Raw genomic sequence first — 23,110 nt, forward strand, 5'->3', positions numbered from 1 at the left:
TCAAAATTTTATTTGTATAGAAAATTTTGTTAAAATTTTATTTCTATAGAACATTTTTAAAATTTTATTTTTATAGAAAATTTTGTAAACATTTTATTTCTATAGAACGTTTTTTTTTAAATTTTATTTTCATAGAAAATTTTGTTAAAATTTTATTCAATAGAAAAATTTGTCAAAACTTTATTTTTATAGATAATTTTGTCAACATTTTATTTTTATAGAAAATTTTGTCAAAATTTTATTTGTATAGAAAATTTTGTTAAAATTTTATTTCTATAGAAAATTTTTTAAATGTTATTTTTATTGAAAATTTTGTCAAAATTTTATTTCTATAGAAAAGTTCGTCAAAATTTTATGTTTTAGAAAATTTTGTCAAAATTCTATTTATATAGAAAATTTTGTCCAAATTTTATTTCTATGGAAAATTTTGTCCACATTTTATTTCTATAGAAAATTTTGCCAACATTTTATTTCATTGAAAATTTTGTCAACATTTTATTTCTATAGAAAATTTTGTCAAAATTTTATTTTTATGGAAAAAATTGTCCAAGTTTTAACATATTTCTATAGAATTTTTTTTCAATTTAATTCTATAGAAAATTTTGGAAATATTTAATTCTATTGAAAATTTCGTAAAAATGTTTTTACTATAGAAAACATTGTCAGAATTTTATTTCTATAGAAAATCATAATTTTTGTATCTATAGATAAATTTGTCAAAATTTTAATTCTATAGAAATTTTTTTCAAAATTTTATTACTATAGAAATTTTTGTCAAAATTTCATTTTTATAGAAAATTTTGTAAAAACTTTATTTCTATAGAAAATTTTGTCAAAATTTTATTTCTATAGAAAATTTTGTCAAAATTGTATTTTTACAGAAAATTTAGTAATTTGTAAAGTTTTACAGAAAAAATGTTTTCACTAAAATATTAAAATTCCGTATACCCGTAAGAAATCGGAATGCGATTAACATATTTGTATACATTTTAACTGAACTTTGCTTTTTTATATTCGCAAACAGTTATTCCCAAGTATATCAGTTCGTTTTTTCATAATTTGTAAATACAAAAAAAAAAATGTTTTTTTTGAAAAACAATCTAAAAATTAAATAAATTACTTAGTCAGAATATTGATGATATAACATTTGGTAAAATTATATGGTGGCACATGGTGCCGTATGATTGTTATTAATATAAATAATAACGTATACGTATTAGTAATGATATTCTATTAATATAAATTACACGCAATAGGTGACTTGCGTAGGGTTTTTTTGTAGATTTCAACCAAAATCGTGTACAAAGTGTTTTCACTCAAAATATCAAATTATTGAGGATCAAGCTCATTTAGTTCAAGAGCTATATGGGTTTGTTCTGAAGAATTGATTCTTAGATGTTGACCAAATGATCTTACAAAAATAAGCGCTATTTGGCCTATAATACCTCTTGAAGTATGAGAAAAAATGCAAAAAAAAATCAGAAATAATATCAGGTACACACAAAAAAATATTTTTTGTGTTCAATCATGAAATTAATTAATCCTATTAATTTTTAATTGCAATGTCTTCAATCACAGAAATGATTATATCAATCACCAAAGTCAATTAAAAAATTAATGGATACAATTAAAATTTGTGATTGATTTTCTTTTCAATTAAAGACTTAGTTGAATTAATTAAAGTTTTAATTGAATATTTTTTAAAAATCAATTAAAACGTTAATTGGAAAAACTTTTGTGAAATTTGTTTCTGGGCATAGTTTTTGTATGAATGCCCATTTACTAGAAGGTCTACAGTAAAAAAATTGTCTCAAAACTACGTATTTTTCATATATTGTTAAAGAAGTTTATAAAAATGCATTTTAGTGCTCACCAATATGGAAAATATTTTTAGCTTAATATATTTAGAGTAAAACCTCAACCAACTATAAAATATCACCGAGAAATAAATCGAATCGAAGTGGGAAAAAGATTTTTGTGTAGTTTTCGAATGTCCTTCTAAGTGGACATCGGTAGTCAAAGGGTTAAAGATTATTTCTTTAAATCAAAACTGTTACTTTTCTTTTTATTTTTTATCTCCAATCCAAAGAATCAATACTTTAGTTAATTTAAAGACTATTTCTTGAAATCAAATTGTTTTTTTAATTTCAGGAAAATTTTCCTTACTACAAAGATATACGGCGGGGTGATATCAACCCTCTAATGGGCAAGCCCGCCTCTAGGCGGTCTTCATTTAATAAGGAAGCTTTTAGTAAAACACACCTTAAGACAACAAAAATGGGCAAAATAAAAAGAAAACTTATTTGAAACTATTCATGAGGCTTTACAGCATATGCTGAATTTTACCGTATAAATTTTTCTTGCTTAGTTCTCTTGCTTTTGTGTCGTTAACATTGACAATTTAATCAGCTGGAAAAAAAATTGGGGCATTAGAGGGTTAACTTTAAAGATTTGTGTTCTAGATTTATTGATAATTCTTTAAAGCAACGTATTTTTTTTTTTTAATTCGATCAATTAATTTTTTAATTGATACTATAATTTCTGTGATTGAAGAAATTTCAATTAAAAATTAATTGGATCAATTAATTTCGTGATTGATTCTCTAGACCTTTTTGTAAATGAGTTGGTCCCAATTTTATGTCCATACCATCTGAGTAGTTAGGCGATCATTTGGGGGGACGAAATAATTTGTCCTTTTGTAACCATTTTATATATATATTTTTTATTAAATAAGTATTTTTATTTTAATTCTTTACAAAATTCAAATTAAAAAAAAACTTACCATATATTGTGAAATAATTGCGAAGTTTATGATGAATAATCCAATTAAGGGTTCTACCCCTGTTTGATTTGCTGGTTGATCAGATGACTCACTTATAAACTTTTGTTCTCAACTGTAATGTGCTGTCTTATTTTCCATAAAAACCGTTATTTTAGCGTAATGAATTTTCACTTCTTCCCCACATAAAAATCGTTATTTTAGCGTAATGAATTTTCACTTTTTTCCCACAGAAAATTATGCGGTAGATATATTTCAAGGTTTTATATGATTGGCTAGATCGTCTAGATATTTGCACTAGTTTGTTCTCACTGAATTGTTTAGAATATTTTCAGGGGAGACAGTTAATTTGTTTCATTATTTGTTGTTTGTTGTTGTTTTTTTGCACAAAAACGTATAAAAAAATTATCTATAGTGTGATAATAGCGAAAGAAAATAAAAACACACACAGTGGTTCTTTATAAAATGAGCACTAGTAGTGAGCATAAAATATAAGAATTCAGAGAGCAAGAGACAGAGATTATTTCGATCCGGAATTCTTAGAATTGTGATGGTGTCGATAGAGAATATAGACCGTGTGTGTGTGTTTGCCTTTGTGTAGGACACATTAGAACGAACCCCTTTCTCGTTGACAAAACAAATTCCACAACCACACAAAACAATTGAAGGTGAAGGTGGCTAGGCCGAGAGAGGGTGGTTGGTGGTTTGGTGGGTGGCTGTATGTGTGTACAGTGGTTGGGTTTATGCACTTGCTATAAAATTAAACTACACGTGATGTGTTAATGTATGGGTTTCTCATTAGTTTCCGTAGTCAATTGAATCATGCGACATTGTTATATTTTCTCGGTTGCTTCGCAAAATCAATGATTAATTTTGTTTTTCAGTGCATGTTACTACTACGTGTGATTGAGATATAGGTTTTTATTTCCTTTTTTATTTAAATATCATAAAATTGAATATTTGTTAATGAACTTTTTGCCTTTACTTGTCTTTTTTGTTTCTTTCACTCTCTCATAATTTTTTGGGACTCATCAGTATAATTTGGTATAGGCGTTTGCTTGATTAGATATAGCACACTGGTATAATTGCTGTTTGTTGTTTTTTTTTCGAATTTTTTTATTTATTATGACGTATTGCCTGTATTTAATTTTATTTTGTATTTATTATATTTTATTTTGTATGAAATTAATTGTTTAGTTGTGTGTGTGTGTTTGTATGATTTTCTCTTGTTGTTGTTTTAATTCTCTCGAAGCTTTCTTGATTCATTCGCTGTTGTGTTCCGTATTGTGGACCGTCGTCACCATTCACTAACTTATGTCACTATAAACAATATTGACCTAGGTTTGGTTGTTGTAAATTTAAATAATTGTATTTGCCTTTGTTGCTGTTGTTGTTGTTGTTGTGACGCATCTAAGAATTTTTTGTTTTAGTTATTTAATAGGGACGTTATTTAATTGGTATTTCTTTCTTTGTTGCTATTTTTCATTTGACCTGTGTATTATTGCCTATTACGCTCTATTGTTACGTTAATTAGAGATGTAGCTGTAAATGCTGAAATTAAAAGAATAAAAAAAAAAGAAAAAGCAAATTTAGTTTTATATACTATAATTATTTGAAATTACTTAAACTTATAAACTATTAACTACAGAGGTGAACACATTGATTTATATGTAATCGTATCAATTGTAAATAGGGGGAAAAATACCTCAAAATATTTCCCATTAAACAATGGATTAATTTTTTAATCAAAGAAAAAGAGGCTGTTTCTTGATTTATGAAAATCATGAAACCTAATTAAATTAAATAAAAAAGTTAAATCAACAAAAATAAGGAAAATGGCAATGAAATGGAATGTAATGCAATTATATATGCAATTAATAAAAAATAAATTTAAATTAATTTAAATTATTAAAAAATAAATTTAAATAATAAATTTAAATTAAAAAATAAATTTAAATTAAATAAATTTAAGTAAATTTAAATTAAATTAATAAATTTAAATTGAATTAAATAAAAGTAAAATAAATAAGATTTAAGATAAATTTTTATTAAAATAGCAAAATTGTATATTTTACTTATTTATTGCTTAATCTATTATAATTACAAATTATAATAAACATATTTATACGGGCACTAGCAACTAGAGGCTATCGGCCTAAAATTTTATATAACGAAACATTTTCATTAATACAATGAAAATATTCGTTAATAGTACGAAACGTTACGTTGAGTGACAGAAAATTCGTTATATTAACGAAAAAATTCATTGTATTAAATTAAATAAATTAAATTAAAATAAATCAAAATTAAAATAAATTAAAATTAAAATAAATTAAATTAAATTAAAATAAATTCAATTCAATTCAATTCAATTCAATTCAATTCAATTCAATTAAATTAAATTAAATTAAATTAAATTAAATTAAATTAAATTAAATTAAATTAAATTAAATTAAATTAAATTAAATAAAATTAAATTAAATTAAATTAAATTAAATTAAATTAAATTAAATTAAATTAAATTAAATAAAATTAAATAAAATTAAATTAAATTAAATTAAATTAAATTAAATTAAATTAAATTAAATTAAATTAAATTAAATTAAATTAAATTAAATTAAATTAAATTAAATTAAATTAAATTAAATTAAATTAAATTAAATTAAATTAAATTAAATTAAATTAAATTAAATTAAATTAAATTAAATTAAATTAAATTAAATTAAATTAAATTAAATTAAATTAAATTAAATTAAATTAAATTAAATTAAATTAAATTAAATTAAATTAAATTAAATTAAATTAAATTAAATTAAATTAAATTAAATTAAATTAAATTAAATTAAATTAAATTAAATTAAATTAAATTAAATTAAATTAAATTAAATTAAATTAAATTAAATTAAATTAAATTAAATTAAATTAAATTAAATTAAATTAAATTAAATTAAATTAAATTAAATTAAATTAAATTAAATTAAATTAAATTAAATTAAATTAAATTAAATTAAATTAAATTAAATTAAAATGAAATTAAATTAATTTACAAATATTGTTTCTCTATCAATTTTTTGCGGAAATCATATTTTTATTCTTTATTTCTATGGCGGCGCATTAATATCATTATGTGGCAAAATTCAAATGCAGATTTGGGAGAAGTCTTGTAAAGTCGATTATTCAGATTTAAAAAAAATCCACAATTAATCGACAGGTTGACTTCTCTGCATGGGAGAGAAAAAGGTGATTGGAGTGATCGATTAAAAATTTAACTGAAACAACATTTTAATTAATTTAATAAATTTAGTTATATTTTGGTATTTGATTAAAATTATTAAATTAATAGTAATTAAATTAATTTAAAATATATTTGAAAGTGAAAAGTGGGAAAAAATATTGAGTTCAATAAATTAAAAAAAAACACACATTACAATTTTTAATTGAATCTAATGTTTTATTTATAATTACTTCTGTGATTAATATTATCATTTTGGCGATTGATTCAATTTCTATTAAAAACTTAAATGGATTAATCAATTTCAGAAAATTAATCTGAATCAGAAAAACTATTTTTTTTATTAGATATTTTTTTAATAAATTTGAAAAATATCTAATAAAATTAATAAAGTTAAAAAATATCATTTGGAACAAATTAGATTCTTTATACATAGTACTTAAAAAAATCTAATAAAAACACAATAAAAAAAATGATTATCTCAATTAATCATTTAATTGAGTTGTGGGACCAAATTAAATCAATTGAATCAATTAAAAAATTGATAATTGCGAAGAAACAATTAATTTTTTAATAACAATTAATTTTTAATAAAACATATTTTGTTATTGCTAAATAACAAAAAAACAAAAAAAAATTATAATAATACCGTTCTTCTTCGACTATTTTTCTTTAATACCGAATATTCTATTGAACTATGGCTTACTTACATTTTATTTGATTGTAGGTATCCAAGCGGTTATAATCCAAATACTTTTATATCCATTAAATAAAATCCATATATGGAAGTATTTTGTTAAGAATTATGAAGGAAATAAGGGTTGAACACCGATGTTTTTTCAGATTTTTTTATATTTTATTTAAATGAATTTTCACAACATTTTATAAATGAGAAATTTTTATGCAGCTGTTTTTTTTTTAATAGTTTATTTTATTTAAATAATTTATTTTAAATTGGAAATTTTTATGTAGCTGTTTTTTAATAGTTTATTTTATTTAAAATATTATTATGGCAATTATTAGTTTTGTTTATGTTGCAAACACCACAATTTATATTAAATTGGAAGTTTCACAGCATTTTTGTATTTTTATATTTTTTAAAATCACTGTTTTTTGCATTATTATATTTTTGTTTGTAATTTATTTATAATATGTGTTTCTATTAATTTTAATTTCCATATTTTGTATTTTTGTATGCAGTTATTTTTTTCACAAAACAAATTATTTTTTTTTATAAATTAAGCTTTAAGGCATTATAAAACTATATTTGTTATACAATTTGTTTTAATATTTCAATGAGATCTTCCATGAATATCCTTGTTTATTTTTTCTTAGGCACCCACTTAATTCTTTTACTATTAATGTCATGGGTATTTGAATTATAATTGTATTTTTTCTGCTTATTTTATTATTATTTTTTGATCATATTATCAAAAAAAAACGAATTCTTCACTTTTAATTGCTTTTTTTTGGGCAGAATTTATTAATTGTATATATTTAACATCTAACACTTGTTTCTTTATGTGTTTGTTGTTGTTTTTTTTGGAACCGTTAGGCCCTTATTTTGGATAATTTGGTTTGGATTAAAATAACGTTAAATAATTTTTTTTTGTGTTGTTACCGCGTTGCGAGTTGAGTTTGAAATACGTTGAAACAAAGCGCTACGAAAAAGAATACCCGTGCTATACCGCTGACGACTACGGGGCTGCAAAGCTTCATACAAACACTCGAACAGAGAGCACTGGCAGAACATTTGGTAGATGGGGTTCTTATGTGACTTGTGTTGAGAAGGCTCTCATAAAATTCGTTTGCTTTTGATAGCGGCATTTTACGACAGCAACAATATCGTCATTGAATCAATGGGTGTATGTGTATTTTTGTGTTGGCTTCATAGCATATAGAGAGGCAAATTGCTTTAGTACGATATGCCCAATAAATGTGTGTGTGAGCGTTTTTGTTGGAATATTGATATGCGTGAGCATTTCATTCTTAGAACATTGTGTCCATGATCTGATGTCTGGCCTTAGGACACTCATACGTTTTTGTGTGTGGGGTATGTTAGAATGACCGTCGTCTGTCTTCTCCCTAGTCACCCACTCCATCGCTCTCATTCCCTATTTATCTCATCTAACATGTTATCATACCCACTAACAATCTAGTCTAAGAGCAAAGCTTTTTTGTTGTCATTTCGTTTGTATATTTTTTCATTATTATTCTCATCATGTTGTTGCTTCCTCTCTGTTAACGTTACCATGTGAATGTCAACGTTCTGCCGACGTTCTTTCGATTTGATTACGTCTCTGCAACTTTGGGTGACTTTGCGGCATTGTGTGTGTGTATACACTCACTGTAAATGTTTGCAGTTAGAATTTCTCGATAATATGGAATAGTGTGCGTGTTGTCTTAGTACGTAAATTTCACACATTTATACGAAACAATTTGCTAATTCTTCTTCTCTCCAAAAAAGGGTTCTATGTATTGTTATCGATAAAAGTTTACGTCATATGACACCGTGGGGGGGATGGAAATTATGTGATAATTTAATTTTAATTCAATTCCATTCACTTCAATTCAATTTAATTTAATTCAATTCAATTTAGTTTAATTTAATTTAATTTAATTTAATTTAATTTAATTTAATTTAATTTAATTTAATTTAATTTAATTTAATTTAATTTAATTTAATTTAATTTAATTTAATTTAATTTAATTTAATTTAATTTAATTTAATTTAATTTAATTTAATTTAATTTAATTTAATTTAATTTAATTTAATTTAATTTAATTTAATTTAATTTAATTTAATTTAATTTAATTTAATTTAATTTAATTTAATTTAATTTAATTTAATTTAATTTAATTTAATTTAATCTAATTTAATTTAATTTAATTTAATTTAATTTAATTTAATTTAATTTAATTTAATTTAATTTAATTTAATTTTTAATTTAATTTAATTTAATTTAATTTAATTTAATTTAATTTAATTTAATTTAATTTAATTTAATTTAATTTAATTTAATTTAATTTAATTTAATTTAATTTAATTTAATTTAATTTAATTTAATTTAATTTAATTTAATTTAATTTAATTTAATTTAATTTAATTTAATTTAATTTAATTTAATTTAATTTAATTTAATTTAATTTAATTTAATTTAATTTAATTTAATTTAATTTAATTTAATTTAATTTAATTTAATTTAATTTAATTTAATTTAATTTAATTTAATTTAATTTAATTTAATTTAATTTAATTTAATTTAATTTAATTTTTAATTTAATTTAATTTAATTTAATTTAATTTAATTTAATTTAATTTAATTTAATTTAATTTAATTTAATTTAATTTAATTTAATTTAATTTAATTTAATTTAATTTAATTTAATTTAATTTAATTTAATTTAATTTAATTTAATTTAATTTAATTTAATTTAATTTAATTTAATTTAATTTAATTTAATTTAATTTAATTTAATTTAATTTAATTTAATTTAATTTAATTTAATTTAATTTAATTTAATTTAATTTAATTTAATTTAATTTAATTTAATTTAATTTAATTTAATTTAATTTAATTTAATTTAATTTAATTTAATTTAATTTAATTTAATTTAATTTAATTTAATTTAATTTAATTTAATTTAATTTAATTTAATTTAATTTAATTTAATTTAATTTAATTTAATTTAATTTAATTTAATTTAATTTAATTTAATTTAATTTAATTTAATTTAATTTAATTTAATTTAATTTAATTTAATTTAATTTAATTTAATTTAATTTAATTTAATTTAATTTAATTTAATTTAATTTAATTTAATTTAATTTAATTTAATTTAATTTAATTTAATTTAATTTAATTTAATTTAATTTAATTTAATTTAATTTAATTTAATTTAATTTAATTTAATTTAATTTAATTTAATTTAATTTAATTTAATTTAATTTAATTTAATTTAATTTAATTTAATTTAATTTAATTTAATTTAATTTAATTTAATTTAATTTAATTTAATTTAATTTAATTTAATTTAATTTAATTTAATTTAATTTAATTTAATTTAATTTAATTTAATTTAATTTAATTTAAGTTAATTTAATTTAATTTAATTTAATTTAATTTAATTTAATTTAAGTTAATTTAATTTAATTTAATTTAATTTAATTTAATTTAATTTAATTTAAGTTAATTTAATTTAATTTAATTTAATTTAATTTAATTTAATTTAATTTAATTTAATTTAATTTAATTTAATTTAATTTAATTTAATTTAATTTAATTTAATTTAATTTAATTTAATTTAATTTAATTTAATTTAATTTAATTTAATTTAATTTAATTTAATTTAATTTAATTTAATTTAATTTAATTTAATTTAATTTAATTTAATTTAATTTAATTTAATTTAATTTAATTTAATTTAATTTAATTTAATTTAATTTAATTTAATTTAATTTAATTTAATTTAATTTAATTTAATTTAATTAATTTAATTTAATTTAATTTAATTTAATTTAATTTAATTTAATTTAATTTAATTTAATTTAATTTAATTTAATTTAATTTAATTTAATTTAATTTAATTTAATTTAATTTAATTTAATTTAATTTAATTTAATTTAATTTAATTTAATTTAATTTAATTTAATTTAATTTAATTTAATTTAATTTAATTTAATTTAATTTAATTTAATTTAATTTAATTTAATTTAATTTAATTTAATTTAATTTAATTTAATTTAATTTAATTTAATTTAATTTAATTTAATTTAATTTAATTTAATTTAATTTAATTTAGTTTAATTTAATTTAATTTAATTTAATTTAATTTAATTTAATTTAATTTAATTTAATTTAATTTAATTTAATTTAATTTAATTTAATTTAATTTAATTTAATTTAATTTAATTTAATTTAATTTAGTTTAATTTAATTTAATTTAATTTAATTTAATTTAATTTAATTTAATTTAATTTAATTTAAGCCCCTTACCTCTTGTCTGATACTTCTGTTAGCTACAATATCCAACCTTTGTGTGTGTATGCTTAAGTCATAAATCCAATTGCAAAATTTTTTTTGTATATGTATAAGTGTTTGCTGTTGCTAGAGAGAGAGTGTGTTGAGAGAATTTTAGTGGGTGCAGAATTTCGGCAAAGAACATCTCATCATTCAGTCTTCTTAAAGAAATTATCAAAATGTTGCCAAAATCCTTAGGCGTTTTGTGTTCTTTGAGCACTTAGTTTTTTTACAATGAATTTACGTAGCGCGTGGTGTTTCCATTTTCTTCGGCTTCATTTTTGTAATGTAATTCTGCGAAAGAAGAAAGAACAGACGCTGACATCCGTTACGCACTCCTTTGTATGAAGGAATAAACACACAAAGCTGCATACAACAACAAATACGCAACACATACATTCAAATGGACGCCTTTAGGTATATGCGTGCCGAAATTATTTTGCCGAAATATTTTTGAGGTTGTTTGTTTTTTTTTCTGTGCCGCTGTTTAGTGTTGTTGCTTTTACTTTTATTTACTTACTCAATAAAAATTTTATTATGATATCAACCAATTTTCTTGTCTCATTCTTCAAACGTTGTTATTGGTATTCGGTTGTGTTAATGCGCTGTCGCTGTGATAATTGGTTGATTGGCTGTTGCCTTTGCCGGCAATTGTTTCACTCACAAATCATTTCTGACCTTTGCCATAGAGGTTTTTATTATGATTGTTATGGTTTGCCGAATATGTATACAAAATGATCTGTTTATTGATGCGACATTTGAGACGGCTTCTGGAGGGTCTTGAATATTCTGAACCCCATTAATAGGTTGAAAAGAGAAGGACCCTCTGTTTGCCAATAGAAACCTTCAGGCCTGCAATTCTTCTACAGAGAACTTCGGGTCTAAAGTTCTCCCTGCTACCTTTCGACCTTTATGTTACTTCCCTCACTGAGAATTTCGTCTCTAAAGTGCTCTCTCTCTGAGACGATGTCGAAGCTGAGGCTAGTCCACTTCTATGGGAACCAACAATAGTCATCTGTAGCCAACGGAAACCGCGCGGAAATCAACCTAGACCCGATCGACAGAAATCCCCCAAAACAGTAAGAATGCTGTACGGGCTAATACTCTCTCCTACGTTATTGCAACCAATTCATGCAGTATAGATGCATGAAAGGTAGTGCTGTTTTCCTTCACGCCAACAATGCTATACTCAAGATTATATAAAACTTCTGAGCAATATTTCTATTAAAATGAGCAATTATATCAGCGCTATGTAGAAGCTGCCCTAAATCGGGACATCGCCCACAAAAATCAGCGCTGATTCGGTTGTTTTGTAAGCAGTTGGTACTGCCTCTCTCCCTTACAATCCTGCTGAAATAGTGCTCCATTTTTTGCTGGGCTGATGAGATTAGACATAGGAAATGCTCTGAAATAAAGTCGGGCAGAAACATGGTGATTAGGTTAAGTTGAAAAGAAATGGTCCTTCAGTTCGTCTACTGAAACCTTTGGGTCTGTAATTCTTCTTCCTGATAGGCACTTCGGCCAGGCCTTTTGGTCTGTCGTTCCTCCACGAAGAACTTCTTCTCACAAATGCTCTTACTAACACGATGTGACCTCCAATCCCTAAGCTGAGGCCAGAATAGTGTGAAGCGGAAAGGACCTTCAGTTCTCCTACAGAAACTTTTAGGCCTATAATTCTTCTACAGAGAATAATTACAAGCCTGCGAGACTTTCTGACCTCCTCCTCCTTTCAGTTTTATACCAATGTCCTCGCGTTATTCCCTAAGTTTCTTACAATCTTTATTGTTAGTGTATTCATGTTCGGTATCATTCTGATGGTATCAGATGGGCAGTGATATAGGAAATGCTCCGAAGTTTCGTCGGAAGAAACATGGTGTTTGAAAAATTTGGTCCTTCAGTTCGTCTACTGAAACCTTCGGGTCTATAATTCTTCTTCTTGTTAGGGACTTCGACTCTAAAATTCTCTCTCTCTCATGCGTTCCGGTTCTTACTTCCTCCCTATAATTCTTCTACAGAGAAGAATTACAGGCCTGTGAGACTTTCTTACCTGTTTATTCATCCACAGAGAAATTCGCCTCAAAGTTCTCTTACTGAGACGATGTGACCTCCGACGCCAAAGCTGAGACCAGTCCACTTCTACGGTAACCAAAAACATCCAACTGAAGGCATTGGAACCTAGACCCGATTTTAAAGTTGAATCTTCTGCGTCTCATGTCGACAGAAATGCCCCAATGAAACGGAAAGCGTTTTCAGTTCTCCTACACAAACCTTCAGACGTGTTATTCCTTTACAGAGAACTTCTGTCCTATAATTCTCTCTGTGAAACTTTCCGACCCGTAGTTCCTCAACAGATGACTTTGCCTCTAAATTCTCTCACTAAAATGACGCGATCTTCGGCTCCGAAGCTGAATCCACAGAGAAATTCGCCTCAAAGTTCTCTTACTGAGACGATGTGACCTCCGACACCAAAGCTGAGACCAGTCCACTTCTACGGTAACCAAAAACATCCAACTGAAGGCATTGGAACCTAGACCCGATTTTAAAGTTGAATCTTCTGCGTCTCATGTCGACAGAAATGCCCCAATGAAACGGAAAGCGTTTTCAGTTCTCCTACACAAACCTTCAGACGTGTTATTCCTTTACAGAGAACTTCTGTCCTATAATTCTCTCTGTGAAACTTTCCGACCCGTAGTTCCTCAACAGATGACTTTGCCTCTAAATTCTCTCACTAAAATGACGCGATCTTCGGCTCCGAAGCTGAATCCACAGAGAAATTCGCTTCTAAGTTCTCTTACTGAGACGATGTGACCTCCGACACCAAAGCTGAGACCAGTCCACTTCTCGGTAACCAAAAACATCCAACTGAAGGCATTGGAACCTAGACCCGATTGAAAAGTTGAATCTTCTGCATCTCATGTCAACGTTATCCCCCAATGAAACGGAGAGGGCTTTCAGTACGCCTACACAAACCTTCAGACGTGTTATTCCTTTACAGAGAACTTAGGCCCTATAATTCTCACTGTGAAACATTCCGACCAGTAGTTCCTCAACAGATAACTTTGCCTCTAAATTCGCTCACTATGATTACGCAATCTTCGGCTCCGAAGCTGAATCCACAGAGAAATTCGCCTCTAAGTTCTCTTACTGAGACGATGTGTCCTCCGGCACCAAAGCTGAGACCAGTCCACTTCTACGGTAACCAAAAACATCCAACGGAAGACATTGCAACCTAGAACCGATTGAAAAGTTGAATCTGCTGCATCTCATGTCGACAGAAATGCCCCAATGAAACGGAAAGCGCTTTCAGTTCTCCTACACAAACCTTCAGGCGTGTTATTCCCTTACAGAGAACTTCGGTTCTATAATTCTCTCAGTGAAACTTTCCGACCTGTAGTTCCTCAACAGATAACTTTGCCTCTAAATTGAGGCCAGTCCACTTCTACCGGACTAAACAACAGCCACCGGAAGTCATTTGGAAATCAAGATAGAACCAATTGAAAATTCGAATTGCTTGTGTCTCATGTCGACCAAAATGTCGCAAAGCGTTCGATTTGCTATAAGAGCTCTCCTCCTAATTTTTTTACCCCAAGGTCGTGGGGGTATTCCCCAAGTTTCTTCGAATCGTTATTGCCAAGTGCATTCTTGCTAGGTGATGAGATCATATAGAAAATTCGCCGAAATTTCGCCAGAAAGAAACACGGTGGTTAGATTAGGTTGAAGATTCTTACCTATCTTCGGCCTGTAGTTCTTATTGTTAGGGACTTCACCCCTAATGTTCCCTCTCTCTCTCTGAGACCTGCCGGGCAGTAGTTCCCCCACTTCCCCAACTTCTTCTCTTATGTTCTCTCACTGAGATGACGTGACTTCCAACCCCGAATATGAGGCCAGGTTAGGTTGAAACGGAAAGGGCCTTCAGTTCGCCTACAGAAACCTTCGGGCATGTAATTCTTCTACAGAGTATTTCGGTCATGAAATTCTTTCTGTGAGACTTTCCGACCTGCAGTTCCACGCCTCTATGTTAAGTTCTTTCAATGATACAACACCACTTCCGACACTGAAGCTATGGGGCTTCGGTCCTAAAGTTCTCACTCTATCTGAGACCTTATCTCATTGAGATAACGTGCCCCCAGAATCGTAAGGTTAAGCCCATCTACTCTTTGAGCATCAAAAACAGCCAACTGTATCCACCAGAAGCCGTGTTGAAACCAACCTGGACTAAATGGAAAAGTTGAATTTTTTGAGTCTAATTCCGACCGAAATGTATTAAGAAATTCGGTCAACTGACCCAGATACAGATAAAGGGATATCATATACAGAATGATTGGAAAATACTTTACGAACAAGTCATACAAAGACAGAACAAATTAAATTTTGCAAGGAACTTTAGATTCTGAAATAATGAGCTGCTGTTCTAACCTTATCTATAAAGCTCCAGGGTAGAGCCTGTACCTAAAACTGCTCCTGTGCAGGCATAACTGATTTGTTCTATAGGCCTATCGATATTTTCATCGACAACAGGTTCTTGGTGCCAACAGCGTCGTCTGGTCTACCTAATCAGATAACCTGTCAATCTTTAATTCATTGGGTTCAGACCTCATTCCCTAATAATTCTCATAATCGGCCGATCATTCCATTTTAGAACTTGTGGAAGCCGGTTGTATATAAATCAGAAGAAAGACTTTTTTAGAGAATATACCAATCTCCGTTTCAGTTAGTTAATACTTCCTTCCTAGCTGCCCGATTGTACTTACTGGTCGAACTCTTCCGATGAGGCCCAACTTCACAGCAGGAGTCGTGGGCCTCGCAGAAGAAGATGAAATGAGATTCGACAAACTCTGCTGATCCCTAGAGTAGACTCTCTTATTGGTCTGAACAATAATATGAGAGTCGATAGCGTGTTTAGAGTATCTGAAGCAACAAAAGGGTAACAGATCCGTAGAGGCATGTGCATACTTAAATTTAAACCCAGAGAGATATCATGTGCCAGAGAGTCATGCATCGCTTTCGTTATCTGGCTTTACTCAACGGTGTCCCTATGGAATTTTAATGCTTATATTGAAACACCTGAACTTTCTGGGAGTTGAATACGAAAGTCCTCAATTGGCCCGTATATGAATTAATTATTAACGAGTGTCCCAGATAGTCTTATGTCGTTTAAACGATACGTCACAGTTTACCCCAACTGAAGCCTTTAAGGTGCTAGTTTCGACGACGGAACTTCAATTCTGGAATTTGGATTAACAGGTTGGCTGATAAGTCCCCGGTCTAACAAAGAAAAACACATTTTTTTTGTCAAAATTCGTTTTTATTATTCAACATAGTTCCCTTCAAGAGCGATACAACGATTATAACGACCTTCCAATTTTTTGATACCATTTTGGTAGTACTCCTTCGGTTTTGCCTCAAAATAGGCCTCAGTTTCGGCGATCACCTCTTCATTGCAACCAAATTTTTTCCCTGCGAGCATCCTTTTGCGATCTGAGAACAAGAAAAAGTCGCTGAAGGCCAGATCTGGAGAATACGGTGGGTGGGAAAGCAGTTCGAAGCCCAATTAATGTATTTTTACCATCGTTCTCAATGACTTGTGGCACGGTGCGTTGTCTTGGTGGAACAACACTTTTTTCTTCTTCATATGGGGCCGGTTTGCCGCGATTTCGACCTTCAAACGCTCCAATAACGCCATATAATAGTCACTGTTGATGGTTTTTCCCTTCTCAAGATAATCGATAAAAATTATTCCATGCGCATCCCAAAAAACAGAGGCCATTACTTTGCCAGCGGACTTTTGAGTCTTTCCACGCTTCGGAGACGGTTCACCGGTCGCTGTCCACTCAGCCGACTGTCGATTGGACTCATTTTATCAAAACTCGAAATTCCTTTTTTTCCATTTTTTCACAATAACAAAAGTTGCTTCGCAAAAGACGCTCTATCTCACAAACTAATTTAATTACAGACGTCAAATGTTGACACGAATCATTTGAAGGTTGGTACTATATAACAAGTATATACGGCCGTAAGTTCGGCCAGGCCGAATCTTATGTACCCTCCACCATGGATTGCGTAGGAACTTCTACTAAAGGCTGTCATCCACAATCGAATTACTTGGGTTGCGATAACACTTGCCGATGGCAAGGTATCGTAAAACTTTTTAACACTGTCTTCTAAATTGTAAGTTAGCCCATACGGGGTATATATTAAACAAAAAAAGGCCGATTAAATACGTATATAATCTAGTTTGACAAAATTTTCTATAGAAATAAAATTTTGACAAAATTTTCTATAGAAATGAAACCTTGACAAAATTTTCTATAGAAATAAAATTTTGACAAAATTTTCTATAGAAATAAAAATTTGACAAAATTTTCTATAGAAATAAAAACTTGACAAAATTTTCTATAGAAATAAAATGTTGACAAAATTTTCTATGGAAGTAAAATGTTGACAAAATTTTCTATAGCAATACAATTTTGACAAAAATTTCTATAGAAATAAAATGTTGACAAAATTTTGTATAGAAATGAAATTTTGACAAAACTTAGTATAGAAATAAAATGTTGACAAAATTTTCTACAGAAATAATTTTTTTACAAAATTTTCTATAGAAATAAAATTTTGACAAACATTTCTATAGAATAAACTTTTGACAAAACTTTCTATAGAAATGAAATTTTAACAAAACGTTCTATAGTAATAAAATTTGACAAAATTTTCTATGGAAATAAAGTTTTGGTAGATTACAAAATTTTGTATAGAAATAAAATTTTGACAAAATTTTCTATGGAAATAAAATTTTGACAAACATTTGTATAGAAATAAACTTTTGACAAAACTTTCTATAGAAATGAAATTTTGACAAAACTTTCTACAGTAATAAAATTTGACAAAATTTTCTATGGAAATAAAGTTTTGGTAGATTATTTTTGGCGATATGGACCAATTTTTGTGTAATAAGTCATCGGATATATTTAACTAAAGACCGATATGGACCAATTTTTACATGGCTGTTAGAGGCCATATATTGACAAAATGTACCAAATTTCAACCGTATCGGATGACTTTTGCTCCTCCAAGAGGTTCCGGACGTCAAATCTGGGGACGGTTTATATGGGAACTATATATAATTATGGACCGATATGGACCAATTTTTGCATGGTTGTTAGAGACCATATACTAACAACATATACCAAATTTCAACTGGATCGGATGAATTTTGCTCTTCCAAGAGGCTCCGGAGGTCAAATCTGGGGATCGGTTTATATGGGGGCTATATATAATTATGGACCGATATGGACCAATTTTTGCATGGTTATTAGAGGCCGTAAACTAACATCAGGTACCAAATTTCAACCGGATCGGATGAATTTTGCCCCTCCAAGAGGCTCCGGAGGTCAAATCTGGGGATCGGTTTATATGGGGGCTATATATAATTATGGACCGATATGGACCAATTTTTGCATGGTTGTTAAAAACCGTATACTAAGACCACGTACTAAATTTCAACCGGATCGGATGAATTTTGCTCCTCCAAGAGGCTCCGGTGGTCAAATCTGGGGATCGGTTTATATGGGAGCTATATATAATTATGGACCGATATGGACCAATTTTTGCATGGTTGTTAGACGCCGTATACTAACATCAGGTACCAAATTTCAACCGGATTGGATGAATTTTGCCCCTCCAAAAGACTCCGGAGGTCAAATCTGGGGATCGGTTTATATGGGGGCTATATATAATTATGGACCGATATGGACCAATTTTGGCACGGTTGTTAGAGACCATATACTAACATCAGGTACCAAATTTCAATCGGATCGGATGAATTTTGCCCCTCCAAGAGGCTCCGGAGGTCAAATCTGGGGATCGGTTTATATGGGGGCTATATATAATTATGGACCGATATGGACCAATTTTTGCATGGTTGTTAGAGACCGTATACTTAGACCACGTACCAAATTTCAACCGGATCGGATTAATTTTGCTGCTCCGGGAGGCTCCCCAAGCCAAATTTGGGGATCGGTTTATATGGGGGCTATACGTAAACGTGGTCCGATATGGCCCATTTTCAATACCATCCGACCTACATCAATAACAACTACTTGTGCCAAGTTTCAAGTCGATAGCTTGTTTCGTTCGGAAGTTAGCGTGATTTCCACAGACGGACGGACAGCCGGACAGACGGACGGACGGACGGACATGCTTAGATCGACTCAGAATTTCACCACGACCCAGAATATATATACTTTATGGGGTCTTAGAGCAATATTTCGATGTGTTACAAACGGAATGACAAAGTTAATATACCCCCATCCTATGGTGGAGGGTATAAAAAGAAATTACAAAAATAAATCCATACCATAAACCATAAATTTTGAATGTAATTTAAGCTAGAAGTATCTCAACATTTTCAAGCAAATATTTCTTAAGTTTGGTCTTAAACAGCGATATATTAGATGCATGCTTCACATCATGAGGTAAGGCATTAAATAGGGAAGTACCAATGAACTCAATTCTCTGTTTGGTAATTTCCAATCTACACCTCACTACCCTTAAAGATGTTCTGTTTCTAGTGTTAAAAGCAGATTGATTCCTGGAAAACTTTAACGTAGAATAGCCGATATTTTTCTCAGTCTTATAAATATATAGCAACAACTGATATCTATACAAACCATGTACAGGCAAAATATTTTTAGAAATTTCCGCATATAGTGGTATCGTCGAAAACCTCATGGGCAAGTTAAAGACGGCCTTGTGGGCTTTATTCTGAATGCGTTGTAAGGAACGTAGAGCTGAGGTATTATTCCATCCAAAAATGACTGCCAAATAACCAAGATGACTCTACACCAATGACTGATATAGCATCATCTTAGTTTTGGAGTCCAAAAGGTACCTCATCTTAAACAGAATTCCTAACGCTGGAGCTACTTTGTTCTTCAGACTAGATATATGAGAGTCCCAAGATAAATTATGCTGAAGTAATATACCTAAATAGTTTACTTCCTTGACTTCGTTAACTACAATACCATTGATGGATATTGAAAACTCACTAACAGCTTGGTTCGAAGTCGGTCTAAAACGCACCAATTTCGTCTTCGACGAACTTAATACTAACTTATTTAACCTCGTATATTCAAGGATCAAGGCCATATCCCTTTCCATAGCGTTTTTTAATGTCACGTCGTTTCTATAAGGGTAAAGCAGACATGTATCATCTGCAAACATATACATCCGGCCATCTAACCCCAGATTGGGTTTATAATAGGCAAACGACCTCACTTTCCTGGGTTATTTAACGGAAGTTTTAAGATGGTTTTAAGTCAAACTAAGTTGGTTTGATATCGAACACTAGTGGTTTGATGCCAAACTATATAGTTCGAAATCGCTGCGTCCCAACGAAATTACAATGGTGATATTGAAAACCTCGATTTTCTGGGTACTGTTCATGACAATTCTCCTAAAATTGTCGCTGGTTTAATTCATCGTCGCAGAGTTTCAAGGATTGTAATTACTGGCATTCGCCGTCTTCGAACCAACCATACGTCAGATTTTAAGCAACCACACGTCAGTTTTTAAGTACCTGGATTTTCGGCAAGTTGAGCCACCATAGTCTCTGGATTCTTTCGTTATAATCGAAGTCGAGAAAGGGTTTATCGTATTCAATCGAATTTTCAGGGAATTTTTAAGATGGATTGATATCAAACTATGTTGGTTTGATATCAAACTATGTTGTTGGTTCGTGGATGTCAAACTATATAGCAGAGTAACCGATCTAACGAACATTAATTTTTCAATAGATATTATATTCGTATAATTAACAAGGGAATTGTTTACCATTAAAATTTTGCAGTTCAATATACCCATCATGAGGATGACTACAATCCTTTCGGTTTCTAAAAAAAAGTGAAAAAATCACCACACTCATTTCCGTTGTTGTCTGATTGTTATTGCTAAGATTATTGTTGACAATGTGTATCTGTAAATGTTAGCATTTGTAAGTATTTACATTTACAATAACATAGCCATCCTTACAGATCTCATTCTTGCGAATGACCAAAATATCACCACCAACACCAGCACAGACACCCCACATAACTATAAAACACCTCAACCCTTTCTCTGATTTACTCATTGGCAAACTAACAGACCATGCGAACAAAACAATGTAGGATGACGTTAACGTCATCCAAAACCACTGAACTGCAGTGTTAGCCGTCGCCTATGTACTTCGAAGCCAGCATATTGGCCAACAAAGAAATGTACATGCATGCCATGTTTTTGCGAATGTGTATTGGCATCGGCTGTTATCGTCCATGGTTATGGAGGGTGCAGTGGCAGAGAGTTTCATTGTTGTGTTCCTTTTCATTTTATTGCATTGAAGCATTTGGCTGCGTCTGGTGGTGCTGCTGTTGCTACCAGCTGCATGGCACATTGTCGACGACCAGACAAAGTTTATCGGTAAGAGGATGGGGCTTGGGAGTGCAATGACGTCTGGAGGCAAGAACACATGGAGGCAGTGACCGAGTTTTCGACATCGTTGTGAACATAACTGCCAACAGGGTGGACAAGATTTGAGAGAATTGCGAAATGATGGTGGAAAATCCTGGGAAATTGGTGAAGATATGGGAGTTGGTATATAGTGTATAAAGAGAGAAGTTCACCACTGTGGTATTACAATGAACTGAATAGTCTAAGTGAGCCTGAAATATCGGGCTGCGACTATACCAAACCTGACCTAACCTTGTGTTTTAACCATGCCTTAGAGCATACGAATTATGGGCCCTAAAGTTGCCAAGCACAGAGCCCGTACACAAAAAGTCGGACTCAAACAAATCAGCGGAATATTTCCAGATCCAATATAACCTGCAATGATGAATGGCACAGTGTCTTTTTCTCTGATGTTTTGAGGATCCTGAAAAAGTTTTAACTATTAATGAACTTCTTGGAGAGAATACACAGGAATGAGAGTAAAATTCACATAGTGAGGAACAAAGAAACCAAGTGGTAATTGTGGTAAGTGGTAAAACATTGAGAATATCAACTCCGTTCCCAGATTCGACCTGGATTTGTATTATTGTTAAAAATTTACAAAGAAAGCCTCTCAGAAAAAATAGAGTGTTCTAAATTAGGTTAGGTTAGATATGGTGGCAGCCCGATATTTCAGCCTCACATAGACTATTCAGACCATTGTGATATCACAGTGTTGAACTTTTCTCTTATCAATGAGTGCTGACCGATTCTATGTTAAAGGGACAAGGGATCTCCTTTTAATAGCCGAGTCTGAAAGGCGTTCCATATGGCAGTGAAACCATTGAGAAAAGCTTTGAATCACTCAGAAATATTACCAGCATTACTGAGAGGGGATAATCCACCGCTGAAAAGTTTGATCGAAATTGGGTTTGAATCCACGAAGCCGGGTTGCTTTCCATACACATGGTCGTATTCTAGTTTTCAAGCGAAGATGTCCTAATTTTCAAGCGAACATGTCCTAATTTTCAACCGAACGTGGAATTCCACATCAAAATTTCAATTTCTCCATTCTTTCCAATTAGCAAGAAGAATGCCTAATATGAGAGGCCCTGGACAGACGAACGTAACATACGCGCAGGTAATTTACACAGCTCTAGTTATGAGTAAGCGATAGAATAGTACAGGCCTGACTGAGAGTGCGTACAGGTCTGACAAAGAGTGCGTACTCTCCGAGTGATATCTGCATACCGTACAATCTCGACATCTATGATACCTAGCTGAGAATACCTTCGTGGGATCTGGTGATAATGGCAAGGTCTGAGATATGGACCCACCCACATATTCTGAACATAAAAAGCTGGATAAATAGACCTTATGGGGGGAATAAATAAATACTGGAGAATATGTACTCTCTGAGTAATATCTCGTCAACCGCATTAGCGATCCTCAATGGATCCCTCCATTGGCAAGGTCGAAGATATTTAACGAACAGACATCAACGCTGCACACTATTGATTAACCAGTAGCAGAGAATAGGCGCATCAAAATGGAAGATTATTAAATGAGAGGCGTGGTAATCCGATGGATAAATAGACCTGATGAGTAAGTACATGT

The 23,110-nt window shown here is 29.3% G+C and overlaps 1 protein-coding gene across 1 annotated transcript in view; it reads right to left on the reverse strand.

Moving 5' to 3' along the window:
• Kr-h1 (Kruppel homolog 1) overlaps positions 1–6,926 on the reverse strand; it is a 75,192-nt gene extending 68,266 nt beyond the window's left edge. The window contains exons 1-2 of the mRNA XM_075293870.1: positions 6,722–6,926; positions 2,783–4,330 (exon numbers count right to left, since the gene is read on the reverse strand). The gene's annotated coding sequence lies outside the window, so the exon portion shown is untranslated. The remainder of the gene's footprint in view (positions 1–2,782; positions 4,331–6,721) is intronic.
• Positions 6,927–23,110: the final 16,184 nt, after the last annotated feature.

This window comes from Haematobia irritans, chromosome 2 (assembly GCF_050003625.1).
Source record: "Haematobia irritans isolate KBUSLIRL chromosome 2, ASM5000362v1, whole genome shotgun sequence".
Classification (NCBI taxonomy): domain Eukaryota; kingdom Metazoa; phylum Arthropoda; class Insecta; order Diptera; family Muscidae; genus Haematobia; species Haematobia irritans.